This window comes from Triturus cristatus, chromosome 8, assembly GCF_964204655.1.
Source record: "Triturus cristatus chromosome 8, aTriCri1.1, whole genome shotgun sequence".
Classification (NCBI taxonomy): domain Eukaryota; kingdom Metazoa; phylum Chordata; class Amphibia; order Caudata; family Salamandridae; genus Triturus; species Triturus cristatus.
Window position 1 is genome coordinate 1,185,380,168 of NC_140591.1, and position 13,345 is coordinate 1,185,393,512.

A 13,345-nucleotide genomic window follows, 5' to 3' on the forward strand; every position below is an offset into this window, starting at 1 on the left:
ATTATGTTTGCTCTGGTCTGAACACACGTGGACATTGTTGTTATTCACAACAATAATATTATCGTATGAGCATGGATCACTGAATACATTAGTATTATTATCGCTGACTTAACGCTGCTGTGCGAGCACAAGTTACGGTATACATTGACATTGCAATGACTGGTAATGTGCAGGTGCAGGTGGTGGCATACGTTCACATTCCATTTACTGACATTGTTGTTGTCGGGCCTGCACATATCAGGACATCCATGGACATCGTATTCACCCATCCCAACACAAGTGTAAATCGGCTCCGTGTCTGTGTCGAAGGCGTCGTCTGCACCAGATGTGAGGTGTGCGGTGCCTATATAGATGCCACTCCAGTACACTGACATCAGTTTTTTTCTTTCCACACCAACAGCGTGGATCCGGAAGAGCTAACTCTGTTACTTTTTTTAAAAACTTTTTCTCACCCTTTTTTTGAGCAGTTTGCGGTGCCTGGAGCTGGACCCCCCAGAAACTGTCTCGACTGCCACACCATGAATCTGAAGGTGAATCAGGAACGGGAAACTAAGCTCCTGGTTGGTCGACGTTGGAAGACTCTTCACCGCTCTTGGTCCCCATCGAATGGAAGGTACTGGCCCTGCTCTGAGTTGGTTCCGTTGGTCATCGTCGCGGTTGAAGGCATCATTGGTTAAGTCCCACAAACACAAGAAATCTAAGAGCACTTCCACTTTACCTCACCAGTCCAAGTCATCGGACGAGGCACAGGAGCAACGCCACAAATCAAGGCCCAGCTCCTGTACTCCATCCGCAGAGCCTGAGTCTGGGTCTGCTCCACACCTCTCTGAATTTTATGGAACTGGAGCGGCCCCTGCCCAACTCAAGGAGTTTTGTGAGGCCATGCACCTCATATTTGGGTGTGTGGACTCCTCTGTGGGGCCTTTAGCCTCCATTGGTCTGGGAGGCACACCAACTGGACCTTTTCTGGCGCGTTCGCCCTTGACAATGGTTAAGGCCCTCTGGATTTGTTCCTGAAGCTGGACTGACTCAGGTCGTGAATCCACAACTTTTGCCGAAGTTAGGTCCAGCGCCAAACCGATATTCATTTCCAACTCTGAGCTGGAGTGGCATCATCCGACATCAACGCCAACTGGATACCAACGTCTGTCTGAGTCGGAGACATTGCCTTCTTTCCTTGGCAGGCCCTGCAGGCATTTTGGCTGGGATGGCTCTGAAGATCCTTATAGTTACCCTGACCCCCATGAAGACCCTTTGGCCCAACTGGATGATGACAACTGGTATGAAGATGGCGGATGTCAGTGGCCTGACTACCTCACCAGACACTAGCCTGTGCTCTCCTCCTAGTGTGGGAGAGAGGGAGCTTCTTTTGCTACGGTGGTGAGGAGGGTAGCTGAGGTACTCAACTTTCAGTTGCCTTCTGCGGAAGTCATGACTAATGTCCTGACAGAGGGGCTTCAGACTGGGGTATCCCATACTGAACCCCTACTGCCCTGCAATGAAGCTCTCTCTGATGTCCTGATTGGAGCCTGGGACAAGCCCTGCATGAGCACCACTGTGCACAGGACAATTGCACTTCCCTACCACCCCGCTGACAGGAACCCAATTTTCTTACCCAGCACCCTACCCCTCACAGCTTGGTGGTCCAGGCCTCAACATCCAGAGTGAATCCCGGCACGTTTCCTACCACTCCACCGGAAAGGGAATCCAAGAGGCTGGATATCTTTGAGAAGAGGATTTTCTCTTCAGCCTTGCACTTTGGTCGGTGAACACTGTGTGCCCCTTGGGATGACATAGCCATATTGTGTGGGACTCGGTTGCACAAGTGCTGCCTATGTTATCGGAGGAGACCCGAGCCATCCTGAACCAGTATTTTGCTGATGGCAGGGACGCAGCAAAAAAATCCAGCAGATGCGGGCTGGACATGACAGACTCACTGGGCAGTGCCATTACTTAATCGGTGATGCTCTGCCGCCACATCTAGCTAAAGGCATCTGGCTTTTAGGGGAAAATGTGTGCATTCCTTATGGACATGCCCTTCGATGGCACTTTGCAAAACCCCTTTATCATGCCCTCGCAACAACAAGGGAACCCTGTTGGAGGCAGGATCAGGCACCTCCTCCCCCCATGGCAAGCCATTAGTTGGGACAAGTGGGTGCTCCAGATGATTCTCCGATAGGGTTAGGCCCTTCCACTCCTAGAGACCCTGCTGCCCATGCCACTTTCTTCAAATAAGCTGACGGAGGACCACCTCTTCTTGTTGCACCAGACTTTTTTGGCCAAAGGAGCCATCGGGAGGGTGCCAGCAGCAGAAGTTAGTCGTGGTTGCTATTTCCGCTACTTTCCAGTGCTAAAGACGGACAGAGGCCTCTGCCCTATCTTAGATCTGCACCCTCTCAACGCCTTCCTGAGGAAGGAGAAATTCAAGATGTTAACTGTTGCTCAGCTCCTGTCTGTGTTAGATCCTGGAGACTGGATGGTTGTGTTGGACCTGCAGGACACATGTTTTGAAATCCCGATCCAGCAAGTCCATCGGCGTTACCTATGGTTCAGGGTGGGCTAGGAGCATTTCCAATTTGCTCTGCTCCTCTTTGGTCTTACCACTGCTCCTGGGGTGTTCACGAAGTTGATGGCGGTGGTTGCAGATCATCTGTGGAGGTCAAGGGTCCCAGTCATTCCCTACTTGACATCTGGCTACTGAAGGTGGGCTCACCTTGGCACTCGTCACCCACCTTCAGACTATGGCGGACCTCCTGCAATCCCTAGGGTTCACTGTCAACTTGCAGAATTAGCACTTGACTCCTTCTCAGATGCTCTTTTTCATTGAAGCCATTTTGTACACAGTGCAATCCTTCACCTACCCTCCGGAGCAGAGATTCCAGGACATTTGGGCCTGCATCCTGCTAGCAATGTACTCCGGATGCCATATGCAGGCTTTTAAGTGGGATCTCAAGTCCCAGTGGGGCGCAGCACCAAGGGAATCTCTCCAACCTGTTTCAGATTTCATCTTCAGTGGTGGCTAATGGGCTGCGATTGGGTCAGTGGCAGACTGCTCTCCCTTTCCCTCCCAGAGCTGACAATGGTGACCGATGCATCGCTTCTGGGCTACGGCAGCCATCTGAGGGAGGTGGATATCAGAGGACTCTGATCTCCGGCAGAGATTCAGCTTCATATCAGTCTTCTAGGGCAATCGCTTGGCACTGAAAGCTTTCCTACCTTCCATCAAAGGGATTCTGGTCCAGGTGTACATGGACAATACTACCGCCATGTGGTACTGCAACAAGCAGGATAGAGTGGGGTTGTGGACCATGTGTCCCAGGAGGCTCTGTGCCTCTGAACATGGCTGGAACATCAGGACATTTTTCTGGTTATGCAGCACCTGGTGGGATCTCTAAACTCCAGGGCAGATTAACTCAGCCGTCGATGCCTTGCTGTCCACGAATGGCATCTGCATTTAGAGGGGGCTCTAAATCTCTTTCAGGACTGGGGGGAACTCTAGGTAGATTGATTTGCCACTGCAGAGAACAAGCAATGTCAGCACTTCTGCCTGCTTGAGTTTCCAAAGCGGCTCATGATCAGAGACACACTCCGACTAGACTAGAATAGAGGACTCCTATACCCCTTCCTGCCGATACCGCTCCTTCCCTGAATTGTGAAAGAGATCAGAACCAACCGGGCCCAAGTCATTCTGGTGGCTCTGGATTGGGTGAGGAGAGTATGGTATTCAGAAGTACTGAGCATCTGTCCTCCAATCAGGCTGCCCTTTCAGGTGGGTCTACTGTTGCAGCAACAGGGCAGGTTCCTGCAACTGAACCTCATGCGTGGAGATTGAGCAGCAACAGTTGAGAGTATTCAACCAAGAAGCGCCAAGAAACCAACCTGGTGTACATGCGCTATACAAATAAAGTTTAACATAACAATCTTCCTCCCGAGGTCTGTGACGTCATCTTGGCAGCCAGGCGTCCATCAACAAAAACTGTATATGCCTGCTGTTAGGACAAGTTTGTGGCTTGTGAGCTGAGAAACACATTGACCCACTTTCTGCACCTCTGTCCGAAGTGTTGCAGTTTTCTTTTCTTTTTTAGTCCAGCAAGGTCTTGCTCTGGGCACAGTTAAGGGATATCTTTCATTCTTGCAGTTGCCGGACCAACCCTCCCTGTTTAAGTTGCCCAATGTGACATGTTTACCGAAAGTTCTTTAACATTTGTTTCCTCCTAAACCTTTCATTATACCCAATGAGATCTTAGTTTGGTGTTAACCTTTTTGATAGGTTCTCCCTTTGAACCCATGCATAGCTGTTCCCTCAGACTTTTGACAATCAAGGCAGTCTTCTTGGCGGCCTTCACATCGTCCAGGAGAATGAGCGAGCTGCAGGCTCATTTTGTTCAACCTCTATACACCAATTTCTTCCCAGATAAACGTGTTCTTCGAATCCGGGCCTCTTTTCTACCAAAGGTGGACATACCTTTCATTGACAGCCAAAACATCCCACTGCAGACTTTCTTTTCCCTCCCTTCACCCCTCTAAGCAGGAAGAGAGACTTCACCATCTGCTTCATAAAAGGGCACTGACATTTTATATCAGTCACACCAAAGAACACCAGGTGGATGATCAGCTCTTTGTAGGCTTCACTGTTACGAAGAAGAGGAAAGCAGTGCAGAAACAAACCATCTCCAGATGGATTGTACTCTGCATCAAGATCTACTATGCATTATACAAGAAGCAACCCCCTGAGGGCTGAAGGCCTCATTCTACCAGGGCTAAACACTAACAAACACTACTACCTTGACAGTCAGGTCCGTCATGATGGGCACATCGCCCGTTTAGTCCTCCAGGACTTTTCAGTCTAAACCAGTTCACAGACCCACCTCCCAGGAGATATTGCTTTGGCATCTAGCCTAAGATAAGGAATCTACGGCTAGAAGCCTCTATCAGATGAAAAAGTTACTTATCTTTGGTAACACCGTATATGATAGAGACTCTATCTAGCCACAGATTCCTTACCACCCTTCCATTTTTCCAGTTCTGCAACCTAGGCTTTTCTGACTAAAAGGTCCTTGTTAGCCCTTAGAATATGAACACTAGTCAATCAGCCTTCTGACGTGGCTCTACGCGTGGAAATAGTCATGAAAAGTAACTGATGACAGCGAGGGCGGTGCCTATATAGACACCGCCACGTTACATCAGGCGCGGACGACGCCTACGATGCTGACCCATTCAAAGCCACTTACCAGTGTGCAGGGGTAATTGCCTAGAATTTCCGGATCCAGCCTGGGGATTTTTCTAAGATAAGGAATCTGGGGCTATGTAGAGTGTCTACAAAATAAGGCATTATGGAAGCTAAGCACCTTGTTCGCTAATACCTTCTTATGCTCCTGATCATTCTTGATCAAGCTAGGGAGGCATTTAGAGACCCTGCATCATGTAAAGCTGTAAATCCAAGGGTGGAGAATAAAAATACAAGCACTCCTCAAAGGACCCCTTGTACATAAAGATCAATCCAGTGGCAGACCCTATAATTGTTGCTAAGCCATAAATAGAGCCAATGTCCCAATATCAATGGGGCATCCACTGGAAAAGGAAAACAAAAATGAGAGGATGGTGGGACGCAAGGGAGAGAGAGTAGTTGCCACACTCCTTAATCAATATGTCCACCAACACTGGGTGGGGGATGGGGAGACAATGAAACACCTTCTTTGAGAAAATGTGGGGTAGTATATGGTGTGACTGTGAGACCTCACCATTTAATACACTATCAACCCTTTTAGGACCAGTCTGGTTTTGTTTGTCAAACCTTGGCTCAACTCCGATAGCTGTGGCTTTGAGTAGTCTGGGTTTAACAAAGGAGCAAATCTAAAGCATTTAACCAGCACCAAAACAGCAGAAGAAGGAAGAAACACGACTCTCCAGAAATCCAACACCAATTTATAAAGAAGTAGCTTGTATTTTTATGAATGTATTATTCACAAAACCAAAAACATCCACCGAGGGGTTCTGGAGATATAGCTTTAGGAAAGTGCCATTTTTTACATTGTCACCCCCACTTTTTGCCCTACTACCGATGCTTTTTGGCAAAGTGCACTGGGTCCCTGCTAAACAGGCAGCCAGTGCCAATGCTCTTTCCCTTAAAATAAGGCAAAAGACTAATTGTAACCCAATTAGTAAGGGCTTTAGCACTCCTGTAATTGCCTAGTAAATGGTACCTAGTGCATGGGTAATAAAGAGGTTCCCCAAGGGCTGAAGTGTGTATTATGCCACCCTAAGGGACCCACACCTAATCAGCATGCAGACTGCCATTGCAGGCTGCGTGAAATGGTGCAAACCATTCTGAAAACATGACATGGCCCACTCACTGTGTGCCATGTCAAGGTACACTGCATATACAATATGTAAGTCACTCTTACTGCAGGCCCTAGAGCCCTAAGGAAGAGTGCATTATATAATCTGTAAGGGCACCGCTTCATGAGCAGATAGGTCCCTTTGATGTCTTGTTCCATTGCTAGATATTCCAAGTGGTCAGGCAGCCATCTTAAGAACATGTACTGGCCATTGCAAGTTACGCTGCTACATGATGGCTTTACTGTAACTAATGCTGTTTGGCATCAAACACCTTGTCTTAATAAATGAGTTCTGATGCCAATACTCGATTTATTATGACTGAAAATAATTTTTATTGAGGGCTTAATATTTTCAAAGAGAGTCTGGTTACAGCATATCTCGCTAGGTACAGAAAACTAAAATGCAGACAGCTTTTAAGTCATAACCAGGAGATAATAAGTATTGAGTGCATGTATAGTACATATGTTAAACAGGCAGATGTCAATAATCGGTGATAAACATACGTATTCCAGAGTACATTACATAGTGGACTAAATGGTGAGTTCCAGTACAGACATTCGTGTGGAGGCAATTAGTTTAGGGTCCAAGGTTAAGCTTCCCAGGCACTCCATACAGATGAATGCAACATGAAGGAAAGAGTGGGGGGAAATCTCTTGCGCTAACAGGGGGGTGCAGGGAAATTGTGGGAAGATAAAACGTGAAATGTAAGAGGTAACAAGGGAAGGGGAGGTATGAGCGATGTTGGCAGGTGTTCAGCCAGGAGAACATTTAAAAAGCAAAAGGGGGAAAAGAGGTGAATGTGGGCTGAGGTCACGGGAGGAGGGAAAATCGGAGCGACGAGTGCGTGAACTCTCAGACCCTTCCGTCCCGATAGCACAGGAAGGTGAAGATAAGGCATATGAGATTGTGCCAGAGAATTGGGAATTGGTAGGAACATTGGGGAGGAGGAAAGGATCACCATCAGTCAGCTCTATACGTTGCATGAGCATGGTGTCACAGGCTGCTCCTATTGGGCATTTCTGGGGCAGATGGGCCTATTACCAATGAAATGCAGTCCTCTCTGCATCCTCCCAACCGACAAGTGCCATATGCCACTGGGGAAGCATCGTAGGTTGTTGGGCTACACAGTGTTTGGTGAGGAGACGCTTAGCAGGCAGGAGGGCTAGATTGGCAAAGCGTGCCCGCACTTTGTGAATTTTAAACCTGGAGGAAAAATTCCCTGGGGCAGTGGGCTCCCATGTGTTCAGTGTCGCAAGATTTATTATGACATGCACCCAGAGGGCACTGTAGAGGCCCCCCCTGAAAACCTACTAGTCCTCTAGTGTGCTGACTGACTGTGTCTCAGCCAGCCACCACAGGTGAGTTTCTGACCCCCTGTAGGTGAGAGCCCATGCTCTTGGAGTTCAGAAACAATGCCTGCTCCAGCAAAAGGTGATCACATCTCCTCCAGTAGGATGACTAGTGAATTAGCATGTCAAAGCCAAAGGGCTTAAAGACTCTGCCACCTTTGATATGTGACAATGGCTTACCTCCCAGGCCTGTGGAATGCCATCCCCTGCCTTGGGGCCCATTTGGTACTAGAGCAGGTGGGAAATTAGGGAGTCAGTAATCATGTTACACTTTCAGGCTAGGCACACCCCTAAGGTTGGCCACCTGAAGTGGGCTGCCAAGAAATTGGTGAAACTAACAACTCTGGGTCAGGAATATGCTCACTCTCCACAGGAATTGGTCACATATACAGGGTGTAGTCACCCCAGGGGTACGTAGCCCATTGGCTACTACCCTACACTTCCCTAAATTCAGTATTGTCTACCCGGGAACAGAAGGAGGACAAAGAAGAGCTGAAGAAGTGAGAACAGAGGCCCTGCATTGAAACTGGCATCAAGCCCTGCCTGGCTGCTTGCACCACGACCATCAAGAAGACCGACTCGCCCAGAAGCTGAACACCCTCCCCAAACCCAGCACTTCAAGAACTAAGCAGCATCTCCCTTGGGTTGGAGGAGCCACTCCCCTGCATCTGCAGGCACTGACCGCACTTGTCCGGTACTCCGTTTTGCTGATCACCAGGTCCACCGAAGGAGCATCTCGGCAGGAGGAGGACACCTTGGTTCTAGGAGGTCAGCCCCATCTTTTCAGCAAGTTTTGAGATGCTAGTTCATCCAGGAGCCTTACAGCACCGATCTCCTGGGTACCAGCTCATTCACTGCAACCAAGGCTGGTTGAGTGTCCAGCCCGGACATCACCGACGCCAAAGTCGACCTGCCGAGGAGGGTCTTCAGGACAATTAGGCCTACTTTGAGAGTGGCCCTGCTGATTTCTTCCCCTCTCCAGGAAAACCCAAGTAAAGTAAACCGCCAAACAAAACACCTGAACCCCACAGCCAGAGTTCACATAAACCAACTGTGTACCCTTGCCCCAGAGACCCTCAAGAGCCAAGCCCCTCTTTGGGTTCTGCTGGACTTGTCCCCAAGTCCCCACTTGCAGCCTTTATTTCACAGGTACCCTGCTATTTCCTTTAACGCATAGCGCTTGAGGTTACCAACACAACCGGCACCTCTGTACCCAGACTCACCAGAACAGGTAAAACCGAACTGCTGGTGGTTTCTTGGACCTTGGCCCCTAAGCACCTTAAGTCCTAAAAATGCACCCTCAAGAAACGCTTGCAAGTATATGTATGTAGTCTATGTTTCTCCCATAGGATAACATTACAGCGTTCGAGGCTCATGACTCATAAACCATTATTTGAGTATTTTACTGTCTTACTGTAAAAATCCTATCTACACAAGTAGTTACCCAATTCCAATGAACTTTGTGTCTAAAAATATATACAATTTTTTTTTTTTTAATTGTTCTTGGATTTCTTTTGTTTTTTTAGTGTGTATCTCATTTATTGACTTTGTGTGTACAACAAATGCTTAACACTCCCCTCTAATAAGTCTAAACTGCTCAACCACACTACCACAAATAGAGCACTTGGAATTATTAAATTACGCCCAAGTAAACCAATAAGGGTCAGCTGGACTTTTTGGATGGTTTACCCAACAATGGTACACTACATAAAAAGCCAGCGTCATACAATAGATTTTCAAAGAAACAATATATCAAGGCTTTTCACTCAACCACAAACAAGTATTAGCAAATTAAATGAACTTGACACCCAAAATTTTACAACTTTGGATAATCAACTCTGATGGGGAACCAGTTAAGGACACCAGCAAGGTCCGAAGAAACACTTACCTTTGTAATATAAGCAATAGCCAGACCAGTTCCAGTGTTAGTGGCTAGTTGTCATTAACTCCAATGGAGCGGTCCTGATGTAAGGAATACAGCATGCTCAAGGATGCTGAAGAAGCTGTGGGGTCGATGTGGGTCTTCCTGGGGCTACTCCAAGGTCCACTGCCTTGGGGAGGCACCTTTGGCCACATGGGTCGACAACCCTCAAAGTCCTCCAGATAACTTTCCTTCTGGATGACCATATTGCACTCCGATGTCACTGCAGGGACAGCAGACTGGGGTGCAACTTTTAGGTGTCGGGTTTCGGTCTACCAGGCTGTGCTATGGTGAGGAGCGATGATCCAGTGTTCTGGGCAACCTACTCCCCAGGCAAGCTTCCTCAGCTTTTGTGGCCCAGTGCTTTGAACAGGAGATAAGCTCACTGACACTTGGGGGCATATTTACAAGAGCTTAATGCCGCCGGAGCATCAATTTGTTTACATTATGGCAGCTTTTTTATCAGACTATTTACATGCTGCCGCTAACTCCAGTTAAATGAAAATTAGATGCAACCCGTGAAAAAACTGACACGAAACACAAAATACATTTACAAGGAAATCCCAGTCGTTCGATAAACCCAAAATACTGCTGCTAAGTCCAATTAGAGGCAGGTTTTTTAAGGCTAAAAAATAGCTGGTCTTAAAATTGGTGCAAACACTTGGGCCCACATATAAGATGTTTGAGTCCTGGACACCGCTGCAAGGAATACTGCTGCGCTGCCCTGCACCAAAACTAAAGGTTAGGAATGCGAGCTATCAATAAGATAGGACGCATTCCTGGGCCTCATTCATGAACAGTGTTGCGTCACCGCGATAAAAGATTGATTGGACACTTTTCACTGCGCCCTCCTTGAATCACCGTGGATGCGCCGTATATACTGTACGGTCCTCCATGTTGCAATCAATGACAGATACGTCTGGAATCCTGACATATCTGTTGGCGCAAAAGTCATGCATTGCTGCGGTTGTGTCGCAGGCATGACGCAATTCCAGCAATACATGGGGCCAACCTATACCTATGGTACTGTGTCACCCTTACGCCTGCCATGAGACACAGTGGCGTCCTAGAATTGTCCCAGTGAAATCTGATAGATTTCACTGCACCACTTCTATGAGGCTTTGTTGCGTGGGAACGCTCACCCTGCATACATCATACCTGATGCATGTATAATGTGGCACAGGTCTTTACAAGGTCACGCATATGCCTGGATGCGTCACTCGGCAAATACGGCGCAAAGTGGTGCGAAATTCATGCTGCAAGTCCGTCAAGGAAATGATGCACCAGCAGTGTTAAACTGTTGGAAGGGGCTCATGAATAAGCCCCCGATCTTTTTCCCCTATGTTGGCGCACAATGACTGCCATGCGCCAACACAGGCACCCTTGTGCCATGGTGCAAGGGTAACTGTGTTGCGGTGTTGATTGATGCTGTGCAGGAAGGGACATGTACCTGCATAAACCTATCAATCCAGGGTATTGCTTTTGCTCTGTGTGCTGCAGAATGTTGCACACATAGAAAAAGTGAAAAGAAGACGAGTAATGAAAACATTTATCCCTGTAGCGCCTCCCAAATGCCACCCTTCGGTGATGTTAAATTCTGAAGCATTCCGAAGGTTTACGGTTTCTCGTAAACCTGGGAATGCTTCAGATTCCATTGTTTCGGCGTGGGAACGTCCACAGCAACACCCATTGAACGCTCCTTTCACACTGTTTAATGCGTGAAAGGGGCACATATTTACAAGGCCATGTAAAGCGGCTTTACGTGGCCTTGTAAAGATGCTGGGGCACATTGCGCCACTGGAACATCAAACAAGTGATGTTACAGCGTTGCAAGAGTGCCGCTAGGGCCTCATAAATTGGGCCCTTGTGTAATAGATGAACTCATATCCTTGTCAATGTCATGGACCGCCAGCCATTGCAGCAACAAGGAGACCACCACACCACCCCTGACATGCATCGCTCACCTGAACAACTTCATGTACCAGCTTCCCTTGGGGCGACCCGGAGGAGGGGCTAGCGGAGTGCGGTCCATTGCGGTTGTTTCTAAAAATGGCTCCCTCGAGCTTTGAGCTGACGAGCTCCTGGACGACGCACCTGCGTGCCTGTGCGGGCACTGAGGCCTTTGACGGTTGCTTGGCGGCCCTCTCTTCCACCCCTAACTATTTTCTCTACTGAGGAGGGAAGTTATCCCGAAACCCGAGCCATGTCTCGGGCGATATTTTAAAACCCGGGACATGTATCGGGTCTAGAGATCATCAGTTCAACAAGTACTTACTTGCACCCACTGGGGTGAACCACTCAAGAACTCCATCAGAGATCATCAGTTCAACAAGTACTTACTTGCACCCACTGGGGTGAACCACTCAAGAACTTCATGTACCAGCTTCCCTTGGGGCGACCCGGAGGAGGGGCTAGCGGAGTGCGGTCCATTGCGGTTGTCACCTGAACAACTGTTCCGTTCCCTTTGGGTGACAACTGGACCTGATCCCCTCCAAGTGCTGACCTCGGTACGCTGGAACTTCAGCAACAGGAAGCTGAAGACCAGGAACCCCAGAAAGCCAGAGACTTTCCGGAGCTGTCTGTAACCATGAAAGATGGAGAGCCGCACAACCAGTCAACATTAAATTAGGTTATCTGCCGACTGAGGAGTCACATCCCGTGGCTGCACATACTCCGCACCGGATGACCACGTCACAGTTGAGCCCATGTCGCTGGGGGAGAGTTCAGGGTAAGTTTTGGGATTCTGTCTCTGAGTGCAATTGTGCCTCATCACCGCCGCATGCAGCACCTTCCGCCTCTCTTGTATAACCTGCTGCAGATTGGGGGGGCTTGTAGTTGTGGCGGGGGATGCCTGCTCCTCGTACGCCTCCCAGTGTGACCGGCTCCACAAAGACAGCTTGTTGCGCAGATCCGTCACTCCCTATCCGCAGCGCCTGGCGACCAGCAGATTGCAGCCAGGTCAAGAACTGTTCAGCAGCATCAAGGATTGGCATGTCAACTTCTGAGATCACTTGCAGACTTTATGGGTAGAAGAGGGAGTATTTGATGCCCAACTTTCGGAGGCATTGCTTAACCATTAGAGACGAGCCCCTTTGCCTCTGCACCCCCGTGGCATAGTCAGGGAAGAAAATAACTGTGGCATTATCCACGGTCACCTCCCCCAGCTTGCTTACCTCACTCAGGACAGCGTTATGATCCCTGTAGGAGGCAGAAGAGAAAGGGTCTAAGACTTATCCCCAGCAGCAGACGGCTCACCGGCACTCGATGGGCCCACTCCACAAAAGAGAATGGGGAGAGTGCACCTGCTAGCAGTAGGTCACGCAACCAGGTCTCATTATATGCCACTTCATCAGCACCTTCTGCTCCCTATGGGCAGACGCAACACCCTCACGTTGTTATGCTGGGAGCGGCCCGCCACATCATCCACTGTTCTTTCCAGTGACTTCACACGTGCCATTAGCTGCTGCACCTCCAACGCGGCGCTCATGGTAAGAGGGGGGACTTTGGCCATTTCGTGCTCAATGTTGTGTACCTTGTAATTCAGCTTGTGATGATCTGCGTTCTCCAGTGTGAAGTCGACTGTGATTTTGTCTATGTGGTCCACAAAGGAAGCGTGTGTTTGTTCGAGGGAGGTACCTGCTACAAGTACAGAGTCTAGTTTGGAGTCCAGGTTGTCCTCTGTCACCTGCCCCGCCGAACAGCATACCCCAGCCGCTTGGTACACCGAAACGGAGTA

At 48.8% G+C, this 13,345-nt stretch overlaps 1 long non-coding RNA gene across 1 annotated transcript in view; it reads right to left on the reverse strand.

The window, feature by feature from the left end:
- Positions 1 to 13,345, reverse strand: part of LOC146805590 (uncharacterized) — a 383,489-nt gene that overhangs the window by 18,304 nt on the left and 351,840 nt on the right. The gene's annotated exons all lie outside the window — the stretch shown is intronic.